The 19,607-nt window shown below is 40.4% G+C and overlaps 1 pseudogene; it reads left to right on the top strand.

Moving 5' to 3' along the window:
- The first annotated feature begins 4,619 nt into the window (after positions 1–4,619).
- Positions 4,620–4,851, top strand: LOC123599995 (annotated as a pseudogene).
- The last annotated feature ends 14,756 nt before the right edge of the window (positions 4,852–19,607 follow it).

Raw genomic sequence — 19,607 nt, 5'->3', positions numbered from 1 at the left:
TGTTTCCAATTATAGTCTCATTCTGAGATACTGGGGGCTAGGGTTTCAATGAACTTGGGAGGATATAATACAACCCATAACAATATGTGTGCACTGGATATGTTTTCTCTTTCTTTCTTTCTTTCTTTCTTTCTTTCTTTCTTTCTTTCTCTTTTCTTTTCTTTTTAAGGTTTACTTATTTATTTTGAAAGAGAGAGGGGGAGAGCCAGAATCCCAAGGAGGCTCTGTGCTGCCAGCACAGAGCCTGACACAGGGCTCAAACTCACGAACCATGAGTTGATCTAAACCAAGATGAAGAATCGGATGCTTAACCGACTAAGCCACCCAGGCACCCCATGCATTGCATATGTTTTAAAACTACATGTTCTACAAACAGTTTGTTAAAGATATATTATAAATTAAATTATTTGGCTAATTTTTATTTCAGATTTAAATTCTCTTTGATGGGAAGACCAAGAATTTGGGATTACTAAATGTGTAACTGGCTTGCGAAAGACTTTGAGAGCTGCTTTAGTGGAACTCCCAGAATTATTGATGCTACTAGGTCTCAATCAACATTTCCAGGTTCATTCTCAACAAGACTGCTACCCAAAATTCTGTTATTTCACTTTGTATTCCCAGTCCAGCACCTAATTAGCATTCAATCATTGCTTTTTATTTTTTAATGCAATGAAATCAATCACCACAAAGCCCTGCCCCTCCCTTGCCCCTCCCCTCTCACTAAGCATCATCCTTTTCCCTACACTTATCTCATTCTTTTGTCTCTACACGTGGCATTGTCTCAGCCTTGATAGTCCCTTCTGGTGAAAGTCAACATAGACATCAAGTCCAGACGTATATGATGCAGATAAACACTCCCTCCTTTATTCTTTTGTTGCACATGTACATCCTACTGCTTAGTAGATATCAGAACATATTTTAAAGGTCAGTTTTCCTGTGGTGGCTGGCTGGCTCAGTCAGTAAAGCATGCAACTCTTGATCTCGGAGGGTCACAAGTTCAAGCCTCGTGTTGGGCATATACTCACTTAAAAAAAGTTAAGGGATGCCTGGGTGGCTCAGTCAGTTAAGTGTGCAAATTTGGCTCAGGTTATGATCTCGCAGTTCGTGCGTTGGATCCCCGCGTCTGGCTCTGCACTGACAGCTCAGAGCCTGGAGCCTGCTTCAGATTCTGTCTCCCTCTCTCTCTGCCCCTCCCCTGCTTGTGTGTGTGTGTGTGTGCGCGCGCGCGAGCTCTTTCAAAAATAAAAATAAAAACATTAAAAAAAATTAAAGTTCAGTTTTCCTGTTTCCCTCACTATGCTTTATACTCCTTGAGGGCAAGAAAAATGTTCTATCATACAGTAGGCACTTAGTAAATGGTAGCTAGGTAAAGTGGTCTGCAATTGCCTACAGTGGCTTGGGGGGTGGTCATACACATAGATGAACCCAAGGAATAAGTTTGCCTTAGCCCTGTGTTTTTCCCAGACCCCAAAACACCCACAAGCCCAGCCTGACTCCAAGCCAAGGAGAAGAAAATGATCCTTTCATCATGAGATTCCAAGACCCTTAGGTCTACTGGTCAAAGAGTGCCCAAAGCAAAATGCAGCTTTGGAAGTTAACTCCTCCGCCTCCCCCAGCCCACTCTCCCTCCTACAAGCCGCTCTGCCCTCTGAGAAACACAAGGAACTTCTCAGCCCAGGTCTCCAGATGCACTAAAGGATGAACAAGAATCATCTGTCTTTGAGAAATGTACGTGACATTTGACAAATCGGCGAAAAGGAGGGATATTTTGTTATGTACATGACTGGAAGAGAGAACACAGAATCGCTAATAATTGTCTCTAGAAGGTGATATTACGAATGGTTTTACTTTATTCTGTAGAATAAGTTGCATTGTTTACATTTTCTACAAAGCACGCTAGAGTTGTATAATTAAGAATAAAGATACACATTATGATTAGAATAAAGCCCCATCATAGCATCCTTGGGGCTAAAATTCCATTGTGTTAAGAGTGGTGTGGTGCCTTGGTGCTGTGAGGTTACTGAAATGATCAGGGCAAACCAGAGCAGCCAGCCAGGGAGTATTCGGTTGATGCCATCCCAACCTGTCTCTGTCCTGGCTGTGTTTGGGACTTGCAACTGGTGGTAAATAACAGTAACAATTTGCAGACTCTTCCACCTGGGTGACCTGATACTGGGGACATCAGGCCGCCTTTGTAAAACAGAACTCTCTGCCTTCCTATGCATACCTTCTTCTTTGTTTTCTATACATACCTTCTCAGAGGAGAGATGGGGTGATGATTTGGGAAGTGGCAAGGTCAATTTCCTCATATCTGAACTTGTGTTATGAGGGACAGTTATTACTGTGGGAGTTGTGGCAACTACAAAGGCACTCAGATTTCCTTCGAGAAAGAAGTTGATGCTTGCCTACCAGGAGTACAGTTAGCTGACAGCTTCTGGTTGTGGGCCTCTTCAGGATCTGTCTCAGCTATTGAGCTGAGGCCATGCTCTTTTTTCAGCAGCCCCAGCCAACAACTAAATATGGTGGAGATACTAGGGCCTGGCTGTTTTTGCCCGAAATGGCACTCTTCTAATGGGCAATCTTTATTCCAGAGATTCCCTGTGCATTGTCCAAGACTTTCTCAGATCTACATCATGGTCTGAGGCTCTTCTAGCACAACGATGCTTTTCCCCCCTTGTATCTTCTACAGGCAATATCCCCAACAAAACTCTTACACTAGTAACTCTGGTTGAGTGGACCCTCCTGACAGTGTTTTACACACACACACACACACACACACACACACACACACACACGTAAAGAACTGAGGGGTATGACTAACACCTAAATCATCCATGCAGCATGGAAAGACGTACTCATTTAGCTAACATAGTTCTGTGCATAAACATTGTTCCTATCCCTCAACAAAGCCCTGTCTAACGAGGAAAACAGAGAGAAAAATAAACCGGCAAAATACAGTGTGGTATCTTTGTGTGTGTGTGCATGCTTCTAATTGTTTAAGTAAATGGAAACTTCTAATGAGTTCCCAATGTTCTCATCCTACTGTTTTCTTTAGTTGGGTGAACATCCTCCTGCAATCTTGTTCTTGCTTAGTATTTTGCTTTGCAAAGTCTTTTGCTACTGACACAACAAAGTTAAACTCGAATGCACATCCAATTGGGGAATTCTAATAAATTCAAAGTTGGGGATTTGAATTAATGAGTTCCTGAATAACAGAGTTGATCATATTGTCTTTGGAATTTCAGTTGCTGGTGTTCTGTTGGTTTTGGCCCTGGAATGACTGATGATCAGCATATCTAACGATGACAGTAATGACTGAAGTCCAGAAATAAGACTTAAGCCATAGTCACATTAAAGCCAATAATAATAATAAGCATCTACCCATACATTAAAGCCTTCACTCACTAATTGTACCTGTAACCTAAGAAACCACAGCAAAAGATTGCTGAGAGAAGAACCAAGAAGAACACAAGAGAGAAGCCAATATTCTGTAGCATTGCAGTTGGATTTTCTCTGTTCTAAGAAACTCTAAAAGGATTTGTTGCCACATTTGGGGAGTTCACAGCAAGGTAGAAGTTGAGCCACGTATTGTCTTCTGAATCGCTTATAAAAGCGCCCGAATTGTATCTTTGACACAGAAGTATGCCAGTCTTCTGGCATTTTGTATATTCTTACACATTATATATTATAGTTTTATATTTTATATATTGTCTTTTATATTATATATTACATATTGTGTATATATCTTCACATATTGTATGTGTGTGTGTATATATATAAAATAGAGATATCTCTATGTATCTATATATCTCTATAATCTCTATAGGTAAATATAGATATCTCCATATATATATATATACATAACACAGAGAGAGAGAGAGAGAGAGAGTAAGTATATATAAATATCTCCACTTTTTTAAAAAATCTGGATCCTTGTTCTCAGGGCCGTGTGGAAGTTCCAACACCTCTCCACCAAGATTTCTGTGGTCTTGCTCCTCCTAAGAGTGGCTGGAAGTCTCCTTCTATGGTTCACTTGGCCTCCTTGCCACCAGCTTGATTCCTCTTGTCCACTCTGCACACTATCAGACCTCTGAGGCCGCTCTCCTTTCTGACTCTTTGTACCTCTGCACGCCCATATTCTTTCTCCCCTTCATTCTTCATAGCGGTACCAACACCAGGCTGTGTAAATTACAAACTCTTCCTGACTGTATAAGAATAACAAAAGCAGGTACAGGGCAGCACAAACAGGAGTCAGCTAAAGAATTCCTCTAAATCAATAACAAAAGACAACCAGTTTTGTTTTGTTTTGTTTTGTTTTGTTTTGTTAATAGAGAAAAGAACCAGCCTGGAGCTGAGAGTGAAGGCTTCGTTACCAAATCTCTCCAGAAGAAAAGGAAGAAGGCTCAAAGTGAAATGATAGAAAGGGTTGATGGCAGAGGAAAGAGAATTACTCAAGCTCCTACATGAGCCCTTTACCCCATCCCCCACCCTTACCACCAAATAAATACCTGCCCAAGTCGGGCTGCTTCAGGGTTACTGAGCCTTCCAGAATTTCCATACTGATTGGTCAACGGTGAAAATCTGAAGAGATGCAAGTAAGAAAAAGAAACTAAACAGGCATGATGGGGGTCAAGTCTTCCTACTCGGTCTGCATATCCTGTGACAGACCAGGCCAGGCCTTTGGAACACGGTCTTGACATCCAGGGGGACTCGGAGGCTGTGAGTGTGAGGCAGCTGGCAGAAGACATGGGCGAGTTGGCACTCAAGGGGGCAGATGGACAGGCAGAGGCAGGCACCCCAGACAGAGAAGCACCCCAGCCTGAGAGCAACAATGACACCACCTTGTCTTAAGTCTGACATGCCCATGGAGGGTGGAAGAGACACCTGCTGTCCCTGCCTGGTCAGGGAGCCCTGACACTGGCCCGGCTGCCTCTTCTCTGTGCCCCTGTCTCAGGCAGGCCAGGCCAGAGTGAAAAGGCACCCCCAGAGGCCACTGAGGCCCCTACCCTGGGAAAGCTCTCCACTGGCACCCTCAGGTTCCACTTGCCCACCACCTCTCATCTTGCACTGGTACACTTTCAAGACCTTGTGGCTGTGGGATGAGATTTATTCAGTGGGCACCCAGGTAAACAACCCACCCCCCCCACCCACCACCACCAGGAATGTGCCCCCACAGGCAGCAACCACATCCCAGCTCTGTCTCCACTTCTCCACGTTCAACCTTCTGGGTCATTACCTTCGTACCCCTTTTTTAAAAAAAAACACTTTTAAACTTTTTAAAAACTTTAAACCTTTTTTTTTTAGCAGAGAGGGAGGGAGCTGACTTTTCTTTTTCTTTTTCTTTTTTAGAAGGCGTTGTAAGCTAAACTGGCCATCTATGCAGCTTTGCTGTTCCCTCATGGAGCTCCGCAGATCCATTTCTAGAGAAGGGCTGTTGTGCTCAAAACTGTCTGATCAACTCTCTGTCCTTTCGACCAAGATAAGTGATAACTAGGACCCAGGAAATAAATGCTGATAACTTCTAGGAAAAAAAATAAGTAAATAAAAATGGAGAAAAGACATGATTTCAAAACAGACATTTCAAAAAAGAAGATATATGAATCATTAGTAAGCACATAAAATAGTAACCATGGGTGTCTGTGAAAATACTGCGTAAATTCCTATGGATACCTCATCATTCGTCAGGGAACACAAATTAAAACCATGAGGGATGCCTGGCTGGCTCAATCTGTGGAGCATGTGACTCTTGATCTCAGGGTTGTGAGTTCAAGCCCCAAGTTGAGTGTAGAGATTGCTTAAAATAAAGAAATTAAATTAACAACCACCACCACCACTACCACCATAGGGCACCATTTCATACCAACCAGAATGGCCAAATTTTAAGGGATGACACGATCCCAAGTATTAGCAATGATGTAGAACACCTGGAACTTGCATACATTGCTAGTGGGATATATGATGGTACAGCCACTTGGATAAACTGTTCGGCAGTTTACTATAAAGAATATACCCATCCTAAAACCCGGGAGTTCCACTTCTAAGCATACCCAAGAGAAAGAAAATGTATGTTCACAAAAGACTTATTCAAGAACATTAATAGCATCTTTATTCATACAGTGAAACCATTAAACAAACCAAATATCAGCCAAGAGGAGAATGGATAAGCAAATTGTGGTATTTTGTGCATAATAACAAGAAGAACCACTGATAGAGATATCAACATTGATGAATCTCAAGAATGGTGCATTGAGTACAAATGAGTACGTACTATTTGGTTCTATTTGCAAATTCCATATGAAATTCGAAAAACAGTCAGAACTAATCTCTGCTGATATAAATCAGAGCCTCTGTTACCGAGGGTGGAGGTGGGACAAAGTGACAAGAAAGGGACACTTTCCGGGTAATGGGAAAGTTATTTTAATAAGGGTGGTGGTTGGGGCGCCTGGGTGGCGCAGTGGGTTAAGCGTCCGACTTCAGCCAGGTCACAATCTTGCGGTCCGCGAGTTCGAGCCCCGCGTCAGGCTCTGGGCTGATGGCTCAGAGCCTGGAGCCTGTTTCCGATTCTGTGTCTCCCTCTCTCTCTGCCCCTCCCCCGTTCATGCTCTGTCTCTCTCTGTCCCAAAAATAAATAAACGTTGAAAAAAAAAAATTAAAAAAAAATAAATAAATAAGGGTGGTGGTTATAAGAGAATAATCAATTGTCAAAACTGACTGAAGTGTGCAGTTTATTGCATTAAATTGTACTGAACAAAATCCTAATGCCTAGGCTATACTTTAGTCCAAGTAATCAAAGTGTCTGGGGATAGAATGTAGACACCAGGATTTTTTAAAAGCTCCCCAACGAGGGCCTCACCTTCCACAACTGAAAACTCTACCATGGTGTTTCCATTAAAAACAAAACTAAACAAGATAAAGGACTCTATTTGTGTCTTTGAAAGGAGCCAAGTCAAACCTGAGCCAAGTTAAAAAAAATACTTTTTCTCCCACTCTATTCATATTTTTTTAGATCACCACTGACAACGAAAAAGAAAGGCAGGGCACTAACATTTATTAAATATCTACCATGTGCCAGACACTATATTCTGCACTTTCTACTCATCATCTAATCTTTGGAACAATCCTTTTGGTAATTATTATCTACATTTTGGAAAAGAAATCCTGAGAGTCCAGAAAGATACGTAATGTGCCCAAATTAAAAAAAAAAAAAAAAAAAAAAAAAAAAAGCACGATGAATAAAATACAAGTGCATTTGATTTGCAAGGTTTTATATTGTGCTTCCAGAGACACTTTTTAGAAAATCTGACACATAGTAATTTGTAAAAACTACATAAAAAAATCAAGCCTTGATTCTTAGTTTCTCTAAGGCATTAGCTTTTGAATTGTTTGTTTTGTGGAAATCGTACCTTTGAGATTTGGGACTTCTTTTCCTACGACACAGTAAGGACTGTTGTGATTTGGAAAGCGGTAGCCGCCTTTCACCAGGGTGAGTCCGAGATGCCACATCTCAGCCGACCATTGTGGGGGGCAGACCATCTTCTCATAGAAACAGCTATCATTGGTGGCTGCGTGCCTGAGCTGTTCTCAGCATCAAAGAAATGAAAGAGGAAAGCACTAATAAAACCAAATATATACCTTCATAATCATTTTGAATAATCAAACTATGCTTCCTAGTGTATAAAATCATCACAGTCTTGGGGTCCCTGGTAGCTCAGTCGGTTAAGCTTCTGACTTCAGCTCAGGTCATGATCTCAGGGTCCACAAGATTGAGCCCCGGGTTGGGCCCTGTGCTGACAGCTCAGAGCCTGGAGTCTGCTTCAGATTCTGTGTCTCCCTCTCTGCCCCTACCCCACTCTCTCTCTCAAAAATAAGCAAATATGAAAAAAATTTTTTAAAATTTTTTTACCAAGGGTCCTCAGGGTACTCTTATAAACTGTAATACAGCATATATATAACATATAAGTCTAGGGTATCATGAAATCAGTCCAAGATTAATAATCTAATTAAACATTTAAAGAATTACTTTGTGGGGCGCCTGGGTGACTCAGTCGGTTAAGTGTCCGACTGGCTCAGGTCATGATATTGCGGTTAGTGGGCTCAGGCCCTTGTCAGGCTCTGTACTGACAGCTTGGAGCCTGGAGCCTGCTTCAGACTCTGTGTCTCTCTCCCTCTCTGCCCCTCCCCCCACTCACGGTCTATCTCTCTCCCTCTCTCTCAAAAATAAACATTAAAAAATAAACTTAATTATTTTGCTTGTATATTTTAGAATTTCAGGGTTTTTTAAACGATGAGTTGAGTGAACCATAACTCTGTCAGCTAGTTATTTAATTCCCAAATAGTTTGATCAGGGGAATGCTATAGATATAATGTATCTGAAGATCGTCAAGCTTTTTGAGATATCTTGGTAAGAGAATGGAGGTAGGAGATTGTCCAAGATAAATGTCAATAGGAATCACTGCAGCAAATACTTATTGAGGGTCATGCACTGCATTAAACACCCTATGTTACATTATTTAATCCTTCCACTTTGTGAAGAAGGCACTGTTCTCACAGCTATTTTACAATGAAGAAATTGAGGCTCCGAGAAGTTAAATAACTTGTTTCAAGATACACAACTACGAAATGAAAAGATGAAGATAAAGGCCAAGCCATTGACGATAAAGCCCTTTCCTCTGCAATAATAATAACTCACCTTCCTGAACATATATACTGCGATGGGCACTGTTCTAAGTATATTGCGAGTGTTTAATCATTTAATCCTTACAACAGCCCTATGAGTGGGTACTAAAGTTATCATTTTACAGCAGAGGGAAAGGAAGCACAGATACATCAATGTGTAACTAGCTGAGCAACCATCCCTAAAGAGTGCTAACTGTTTATCACAAGGACCTAGAAGGAAGGTCTCCAAGGCCACAGTAAACTGTCCCCCTCTGATCTTTTCATCAGAATTTATTTGGATAAAGACTGTGATTTACTGCCCAATATGGGAAAGCATGAATTTGGTGGGGTAAGTTATCTTGGATGGTAGAAATGAGGATGCACAGGATCTCAGTGGTCTGGAAAAATGAGCTGAATCTAATAAGATGTAAGTGCGAGAGAATTAAACATCGAGTCCTAAACAGTTCCAAAAAATAGATCAGTTGGAGGCAAAATTAATTAATAGTGATACATGTAAAAGAATTGCACCGAGTTTAGATGACTGAGAGTGTGACTTGAGTACTGGATGACAACCAGGTGCTACCACTAGGTATCCGCTCCCACCCCTGTGCATGCACACACACACACACAGCTTTTGGAAATTTAAAAACAAGAATGCCCTTTCAAAGTTACTACAAAATAAGTAATAAGGGTGCCTGGGTGGCTCAGTCGGTTAAGCATCCGACTCTTGGTTTAGGCTCAGGACATGATCTCACATTTCATGAGTTCAAGCCCTGTGTCAGGCTCTGTGTTGACAGGGCAAAGACTTCTTGGGATTCTCTCTCTTTCCTTCTCTCTTTGCCCCTCCCTTGGTTTTGGTTGCTCTCTCTCTCTCTCCCTCTCTCAAAATAAATAAATAAATAAATAAACTTTAAAAAGGTAATAGGTCAGGGCAGACAAAAGCATCACCACTAGAGATTGAAAACTTCCTGGCAAGGGTTTTACTTTATTTTTTTTATTATTATTTTTTAACGTTTTTATTTATTTTTGAGACAGAAAGAGACAGAGCATGAGCAGGGGAGGGGCAGAGAGAGAGGGAGACACAGAATCTGAAGCAGGCTCCAGGCTCTGAGCTGTGAGTACAGAGCCCGACATGGGGCTCAAACTCACAGACTGTGAAATCATGACCTGAGCTGAAGTCGGACGCTTAACCGACTAAGCCACCCAGGTGCCCCAACAAGGATTTTACTTTAATCAGGTTAAATGTATTATCATACTTCAAAAGAAGAGTAGGGACGCCCATGGGATGCTTGGTCAACAGTTGAAGCAAAGATACAGGAAAGTCATAGGAGCAAAGGGGAAAAGAATCCTAGATTCATGAACACAAGCACTTAGTTCTTGTGACATGTTTATCTTTGTGCAAAGTGAATGTGGAAGATTACCACAGATGGAGGTCAACACAACAGTTAGTGGAACATTCCAGTCTTTAGGAAGAATTTAAGGATCCTCTACCCTACCCTCACAGTGTTTGACATTATCAAGAATGAGGCTATTTTAGGGCTATGGGATTGGGTGTTAGAGGGAGAGGGTTGACTGAGATGCAATGAGCAAAGAACTTAAAAGCTATTGTGATTCTCGGGCAATATGATTACATATGTAAAAAATTACAGAGGAAATCTTTGCACACTGTTGGTGGAGATGTAAACTGGTCTAGCCATTATGGAAAACAGTATGGAGTTCCCTCAAGAAATTAAAAATAAAATCACCATATCCAAAGTAAACAAAACCACTATTTCAATGAGAGATCTCTAATCCCATGTTCATTGCAGCAGTATTCACAATAACCAAGACATAGAAACAATGTGTTTGTCAATGATGGCTGGATAAAGAAAATATGACACACACACATACACACACAGTGGAAATGTATATATGCACACACACACAATGGAATATTATTCAGCCTTAAAAAGGAAGGAAGTCCTGCCTTGTGATAACATGGATGAACTCGGAGTACATTAGGCTAAGTGAAAGAAACCACAAGGGAAAGGCAAATATTGCATGGTATCATTTATATCTGGAATTAAAAAAAAAATTAAACAGAGAGTAGAACGGCAGTTCCAGGGGCTACAGAATGGGGGAAATTAGGGAGATGCTGGTAAAAAGGTACAAACTTTCAGTCATAAGATGAATAAGGTCTGAGGATTTAATTTATAGTATGGTGACTATTGTTGAAAATACTGTATTGTATAATTATTGAAGTTTGCAGGGGTGCCTGGGTGACTCAGTTGGTTAAGCATTGACATCTAGTTAAGATTTTGACTCAGGTCCTGGTCTCACGCTTCGGTTCGTGAGATGGAGCTCGCTGACAGCATGGAGTCTGCTTGGGATTCTCTCTCTCCTTGCTCTCTGCCCCTCCCCCTGCTCTCTTCTCTCTCTTAAAGTAAATAAGTTAATTAAAAAAGAAGAAATGTGCTAAGACAGTAAAACTTAAGTATTCTTACCAAAAAAGAAAGAAGAATGGTATATTAACGAAAGGTGATGGGTGTATTAGTTAATTCATTGGTGGGAATTCTTTCATAATGTATACGTATATCAAATCATCACATTGTACATTTTAAGTATGAAAGTTAGTTTTAATTAATTTATTAATTTATTAAGCAAATATCATTTAGTTAATATTAAGTAATAAAATAAATTACAATTTTATTTGTCTATTATAATTCAAAATGGCTAAAAAATTTTTTTCTTGGCAAAGAAGCTAAAAAAATGCGTTTCACAAGATTATAGAATACAAGGTCAATATACAAAAAACAATTATATTTCTATAAACTATCAATAAGCGGTTTTAAAATGAATGAACTCAACTTATAATAGCATTAATGGAATACAGTACCTAGAAAGAAAATTATATTTTTTATTAAAAAAATTCTTTTAACATTCATTCATTTTTGAGAGACAGAGAGAGACAGAGTGCAAGGGGGGTGAGGCAGAGAGAGGGAGACACAGAATCTGAAGCAGGCTTCAAGTTCTGTGCTGTTAGCACAGAGCCAGACGTGGGGCTTGAAATCACAGACCTGAGATCATGACCTGGGCCGAAGTCAGATGCTTAACCGACTGAGCCACCCAGTTGCCCCTAGAAATAAATTTAATAAGAGAAGTGCAAATCTCTACACTGAAAACTACACAACACTGCTGAGTGAAATTAAAGAGGACTTATAGGGGCCGCCTGGGTGGCTCAGGTGGTTGAGCGTCTGACTCTTGATTTCGGCTCAGGTTATGATCTCCCCGCCTGTAACTTCAAGTCTCACATGAGGCTCTGAACTGAAAGAGTGGAGCTTGCTTGGGATACTTTCTCTCCCTCTCTCTCTGCCCTTCCCCTGCTCGTACGTTCTCTCTCTCTCTTTCAGTATAAATAAGCATTAAAAAAAATAAAGAGGACTTACAAAAATAGGAGATATACAATATCCATGGGTTGGAAGATTCAATATTGGTAAGATGGCAATTTTCCCAAACTGATGTATAGATTCAATGTAATATCTATGACTATCCCAGTAGGCGTTTTTTTTTTTGTTTGTTTTTGTTTTTGTTTTTTTTGGTGCAAGCTGAAAAGCTGTTTCTAGAATTTATATGGAAATGCAAAGAACCTGGGAAAGTAAGATAATTTTGAAAAAGAAAGAAAAAGTCAGAGGACTTTACTTGGCTTTGAAACTTAGCACAAAGCTATGATAATCAAGAAACAATAGGCATTTAGATAGAAGGAAGAGAACAGACGGTCCAGGAATAGACCTTCACTTACAGAGTCAATCGATTTTCGAGAAAGATGCCAAGTAATTAAATGGGAAAGATAGTTCTTTCAATATAGATGCTGGAGCAATTGAATAAGCATCTGCCAAAACAATGAAACTCAACCCTTACCTTATACCATACATAACAACTTAAGAGAAAACATGGGATGAAATCTTTGCAGCCCTGAGTTAGGCAGAATTCTTTATAAATATAGCACAAAAGGTAAGAACAATCAAAGACAAAATGAACACATTGGATTTTATCAAAATCAAAACTTTTGCTCTTCAAGAGACACAATTAACAGAATGAAAATATTTGCAAAACACAGATCTGATAAAGGACTTGAATCCAGAATATATAAAGAACTTTTATAATTCAGCAACAAGAAGACAAACAATCCAGTGCGAAATGAGCAAAATATTTGAATAATCACTCACCAAAGAAGATATATAAACGGCAGGTAAGCATGTGTAAAGATGTTTAAATATCATTAGTCGTCAGAGAAATGCTAGTTAAAAGCACAATGAGATGTCACTACACACCTATTGGAATGGCTGAAACAAAAAAGTCTGACCAAGCGTTCATTAAGATATAGAGAAACACATACATTGTTAGTGGGAATGTAAATGCCACTTTGGGAAACTTTGGCACTTTTTAAAAAGCTAAACATAGACTTATCAATTGACTTAGCAACTCAACTCCTAGGTATCTACCCAAAAGAAATGGAAATGTATGTCCACACAAAGGCTCATACAAATATTCATTGCAGTATTATTCATAACAGCTTCCAAACTGGAAACAGTGTCTATCAAACTGGTAAATCGATAGACAAAATGTTGTGTACCTAAAGAGCAGAATATTATTCACAACAAAAGCATTATACTAAACGGAAGGAGGCAGACACAAATGACTACATATTGTATGATTCCATTTACATGAACATTTTAGAAAAGGCAAAACTCTAGAGACAGAAAAAGATCAGTGGTTGCCTAGGGCTGAGTGGAAGCAGAGATGGATTGCAAACTGGCACAAGGCGACTTTTTGTGGTGATAAAAGTGCTCTAAAACTGAATTGTGGTGATGGCTGTATAATTATATAAACGCACTAAGATTCAATGAAGTTTACATTTAAAATGGGTGAATTTTATGGTATCTAAATGGGACCTCTATAAAGAGGGTTTAAACAAAACAAAACAAAACAAAACAAAACAAAACAGAAAGCTATTATGACTTCATAGCACCCCTTTTGGCTCACCTTTGAAGTAGCTGGTGCCTGTATAACTGGTAAAACTGTCCTTGAACTTTCCTTTCCACACCCTCTGAAGACGGCGTGGAAGACTTGAAAGGGATGATTTTGCAGGCAGCTCTAACCCTGGTAGGGTTTTCATTTCTCTTGGAGGAAGGTTGGAAGGTGAAAATTTACAAAAAGGAGCACATGTAGAAGGGCATATCAGGATGGCGGAGATCTTAAAATCATATCCTAGGCATTCATCATTCTTCTATCAAGTACCTTTTGGATTTTCCTGTTCAAGTAAGTGCTGTGTCTATAAAATAGTGAATGATATCGACAAGGTCCTTGCTCTCTGGGACTTATGTTCTAGTAGTGTGAAATAAAGGAGGGAGGGGGAGGGGGGAGAGAGAAGGGGGGAGAAGTAGAAAGAAAATACCTTAAGTACTCAGAATAAAAGGGTGATATTAGAACATGACTGAACCACAAGAGGGAGCCAGTCTTGCAAAGACCAGAAGGAGGAGCATCTTAGGCACCTCGTGTTTTTGGTTTGTTTTGTTTTGTTTTTACAGGGTATTTGTACCTTGAGGCCCTCTATTCCCTCTTTGCTCAGCTTAAAATTCAGAGTTGGTAAATACAATCATTCCCTCAACTTCCTTGAACGCATTAACCTCTCATACTGGTTGGCAAAATCACAACACTGTTCAAGTCCAACTGTCCACCTCTACTGGTCTCACTTTAAACTCGTCACCAAGAACTTAAGAAGACCCTTGCTCTTTGCCAGCTAACATCCCACATCCCCCTCATCCATTCACCTTCCTACATTCTCCATTACTACATCCGCTTTCCGCTAAAGGACCATTTTCTCTCTTCTCCGTGGTCACTCCCAGCTGATGACTGTGCTTCTTTCCTCATTGAGAAAACTGAAGAATCAGAAGACAACTTCCACTTGTTCTCACCACAGCCGCCGCATGTGCCTATACGCATGTCCCCTTAGGCCCTGCCTTACCTCCTCTCAGTCAGGATGCACTCTCAGGGCTCCTATGTACAGGCTTCCCTGTGTGCATTAGATTCTACCCTCTTGTTGACTCAGGAACACCCAGTCAGCCAATCCTCCCCCACTATCCTACATCACGAATTTTTCCTCTACTGCATCATCTCCATTGGTATACACAAGAATCATTTCAGGCACATTAAAGACAAGCAAAGGAAAATCTCCCCTTGGTTATATTTCCCTCATTTGGTTACCATCTTACTTCTTTGTAATCTTTCATAGCCAAACGGTTGTCTATACTGTACTAGCTGCCTCTAATTCCTGTTCTCCTGTTCTCTCTTAAATTCTCTCCAGTCCAGCTTCTGTGCCATCATTGATCTGAAACTTGTTTTTTCAAGGCCAACAAACAAAACTAAAATGCTACTGCAAAGAAAAATGAATAAAGCGGCTCCGGGTAAACAAAGAAGGTAGGGAGTAGGAGAAAGTCCTGAATTCTAGCAGCTGGGTTGACTACCTGTATCCTAAGGATTCCTTAGATAATTAGTTTTCTTTCTATTCCATTTGAACCATCCTTCCTTCCTATATATTTTCCCAATTTTCTTTGGAATCTACTGTCGCCCAGCTTCTGAAATCAGTCTGAATATCAGATTAACCTGCTCACCATTTTGTGAGAGGAGAGTGAAGCAAAATCATAGCAGTGAGTGAGACCGTTTTCATTTCTGTATTATATCTGAAATTAATGTGAAACCTCAGAAACCTAAAACTCTCTTTAAACCAATCAGGAATAATTTTAAAAGTCTGAGAAAGAATTGCCCCCAAACAATACCCCTCTATTCTAAGATAAATGTAGTTGCTATTTGTGACGATTTTGCAGCTACCCTTGTCTATAAATGGCCTTGCCAGGAATTATATATACTGACCTCAAGCAGTTTAGAAAGCCTGGTTGCAATACTCAGCTTGCTGATGTTATCAGCAGGAGCAACTATGACTTACTTGGGTGAGGTGGCCTCAACTCCTTTTGTGGACAAGGTGGTTCCTACCGGAGATAGCACCAAACGAGGTAGACTGTGTAACAATTGTCCTGGCCGGTTGCTTAATACACGAAATCTTAATGGATAGTGCAGTTCAGTGTTTAGCAAAATGCAAGTCACAATCCATTAGTGGGTTATGAAATTAATTTGGTGGGTTGACCAATTTTTAAAAGGTGACATGGAATAGAAAATATCAGAGCTCATTACACATAGTCGGGGTATGACATAGTTTGTGACACTATGGATGAAGTTCCAAAGAGGGTGTCTTCGATCATAAAATTAAAATTTTAAAAATTAAAGCCACTGGTCTAGATCCATTCATAATGAAATAGCCGGTGTGGTTGAATGCACTAATCAAAGTTACAGGACATTTGGAAAATGTCCACGTCATTTTCAGCATCATATATCACTAGGCATGAGCAGAAACAAGGGAAATCCAGAGCATCTCAAAGAAGGGCTTTTATACACAGGACCAGGTGAAGAGCTTGAAATTACCACCATAGAGCCTTTGTAGTTTGCAAACCACACTCACAAACTTAATCTCCTTTGAATCATCTTGTCATCCTTTGTAGTAGGTCAGATAGGAAGGTGGCAGCATTCAGAGGCAGTTTTCAATAATCCATCCAGTTTAGGTCAGGAGCCCAGCCAGCAGCTGGGAGAAACGATCTAGCCCCACAAGCCTCAGGGAGAAAGTTGGCAAGGGTGAAAAACTGTGTGTGGGTCCCAGCCAAGGGTTCAGGGCAGAACTCCAGTTCCAGGAGGGAGAAAGGGAAGGAAGAACATGAACTGGGGCAGAAGCCCAGATATTAAACAAAGCACACAGATAGCCAGGCCCACCCCCAGCACATTGGATTTCATGCTCACACCTGCAGGGTTCCAGAACTCCATGCCTGGCTTTTGAGGAAAAGAAGTGGAAACATACCATGTGGCTAAGGGGGAGAATGGAGTGGTTATCAGGCACTTATGAAGGCATGAAGAGACTAGTGTGGAATGGTAAGTTAATCAATCAGACTGGCAAGAGTAGAGTTGCCAGATAAAATATAGGATACTTATTTAAATTTGGATTTCAGATAAATAATGAAAGCCTTTTAGTGTATGTCCCATGCAATATTTGGGACACATTTATACCCCCAAATTGTTGCTTATCTGAAATTTAACTGGGCATCCTGTTATTTTTATTTACTGAATCTGGCAACCATCACACGTGGGTGTTATGAAGGATGAGGTGAGAAGGTTTGGCAGAGCAAGATCACGAAGGGTCTTGTGTGCCATGCTTGGCAGACAACGGGGAGCCAGGAAAGTTTTTGTGCAGGGGAGTAATACAGTCAGGTTTGCATCTTAGAATCAACCTTTGGAGAACAAAGCAGAGTTCAGAGCTTCAGGAACTGAGAGACCAGAAAGCTCTTTAAATAGCCTAGACTCCAGGAGAATTGAATTTAACTTCATTCACTTCGCAATTCTGCCTAGTGCTGGTGAAATTCCAAGGTTCACTCAGGCTGCACAGACCAAACTTTTTTTTTTCAAGAGTTACTCTTTGTTTTGAGGAACAAAGGCTGTTCTGGGGGTCGCGGGGGGGGGGGTGGAGTATATATTTTTTTGCCTTGCCCAAACCCTGTGTCAATCAAAGACTTCTTAAGGGAGCCGTAAAGATAACATGTATGTATCAATCTCATGCTAGTAAGCTCAATATCTTTTTCACCACTGCATCCCCAGTAGTAGCCGATAAACATTTGTGAATGAGTTTCTTAAGGGCAAAGTCTGTATCTTCATCACCTTTGTTTCCTTAGCACCTGACCCAGGACTGGGAATAAGTTTCTCAGAAAATAGTTCTTGATTACAGTGGCCTAACTAATTAACAACCAGAAGTGCTTTCTATTAACTACACTTCTCCAACATTGTTTCAAAGGTACAATCTGGCATAGTTTTCACACAAATGCAAAAGAATCCTGCCTCTTATACTGGACAAGAAAACTGTTTTCAAAAGTTGCAGAATCGTCTGATTGGATGGGATTTTGAAGGTAATCATCGTCATGTATGTGAAAATGTGAGGGTTTGGGGGTTTTTGGCTTGTTTTTGTTTTTGTGTTTGTCTTTTGGCATTTTCCTCTCCCGATAAGCTTTGTCATTGCTTGGGTTTCCATAAGCTTTGTCATTGTTTGCGTATTCGTGAAGACAGATCTTATGTAAATGCTTCACAGTTAGATCATCATAAAGTAGTACAAGTCAAGTGTTTGTCTTTGGTCCACCAGTATCAGTATAGTTAGTTTTCTATGTATTTTTCGAAGGCTAAAGTGTGAACTTCCTGAGGGCAGGATGTATTTATCTTCATAGTCAAAGAACTGTCGTTAATATGAGATTTGTGGAATTTTTTTAGAGGAGAGGGGCAGAGAGAGAGTGAAAGAGAGAATTCCAAGTAGGCTTTATGTCCAACACAGAGCCTGACGAGGGTTCCATCTCAAAAGCCTGAGATCATGACCTGAGCTGAAATCAAGAGTTGGACACTTAACCAACTGAGCCACCCAGGTGCCCCCGGTTTGTTGAATTTTCAAGAGCAGGAAGCCACAAGGAAAAGAGTAATTCTAGGAAATATATGGTGTAAATAAAAATACAACTTAAAAAATTATTACAGCCACCTGTTATTTTTTTTTTAATTTTTTTTAATGTTTATTTATTTTTGAGACAGAGAGAGACAGAGCATGAACGGGGGAGGGTCAGAGAGAGGGAGACACAGAATATGAAACAGGCTCCAGGCTCTGAGCTGTCAGCACAGAGCTCGATGCGGGGCTCGAACTCACGAACTGTGAGATTGTGACCTGAGACGAAGTCGGACGCTTAACCGACTGAGCCACCCAGGCGCCCCTACAGCCACCTGTTATTGAAGATTATGTTCTAAGCATCATACCAGGGTGGGGGCTTTATGTATATTTCATTAAATTCTGATTAAGTTTCAATCCTAAAAGCTTCTCTTTGAGCTAGGTGACATTATGTTCGTTTTATGAGTAAAGAAACAGAGCTGATGAGAAAATTGCCCAGGATGACACAGCTAATAGATAGGCAGAGCTGAGATCAAGAACCTGAGTCCAAAGCCCAGGAATTCCACACACCAGGAACTGTCATTTAATTTATGTATTTATATTTATTTATTTTTGAGAGAGAGAGACAGACAGACAGAGAGAGAGGGAGGGAGACAAGGAGACACAGAATCTGAAGCAGGCTCCAGGCTCTGAGCTGTCAGTAGAGCCCGATGACGTGGGGCTTGAACTCACAAATCATGAGATCATGACCTGAGCTGAAGTCAGACGCTTAACGGACTGAGCCACCCAGGCACCCCAGGAATTGTCATTTTTTTGTGTATATTGGAGAGATAAAGAATATATTGTTAGAGTGCCTATAAGAGCTCTACTTTAATCAGCAACCATGTAGTTCCCTAGAGGACTAAAGTTTGATCTTTATAATTATGTGTGAGTGTACATGTCTGGAAGAAACATGGAGGTATTTCTTGTATTTTTGATCTATGTTCCTTTTTTCTCTGTTCGGCTTTGTACTTAAGGGAGCATGTGACTTTACGTATAATTAGGGTCCATCTCCACCTTGCTGGAAGGTAATGTTGTTACACTTAAAACGACTATCATACTGTTATTATCTGGGATGAAACTTTAGATGTTACCATCAGTAATACCAATTTCATTTGCCCCATCCAAAGAAATACTTGTAGTTTATGTTCAGACATGCGATGAAAGCTCATTGGTCTGCATGTGTATGAACTCATCTGTGACAATCCAGACTCTCCTCTCAGCTATCAATATGATTGCATATATCAATTATTCTCCAGTCTTTTAAAGTACAAATGTGCACTTTTGTCCATGATGAGATCTTTTCAGCAGCCCTCTTCATACTGCTCAACTGCCAGCCTCCCCACTGTGTTCCAGGAAG

Source organism: Leopardus geoffroyi, chromosome C1, assembly GCF_018350155.1.
Source record: "Leopardus geoffroyi isolate Oge1 chromosome C1, O.geoffroyi_Oge1_pat1.0, whole genome shotgun sequence".
In the NCBI taxonomy this organism is placed as follows: Eukaryota; Metazoa; Chordata; class Mammalia; order Carnivora; family Felidae; genus Leopardus; species Leopardus geoffroyi.
The sequence above is the reverse complement of the archived record's forward strand: the minus strand, read 5'-3'. Positions and strand labels throughout refer to the sequence as shown.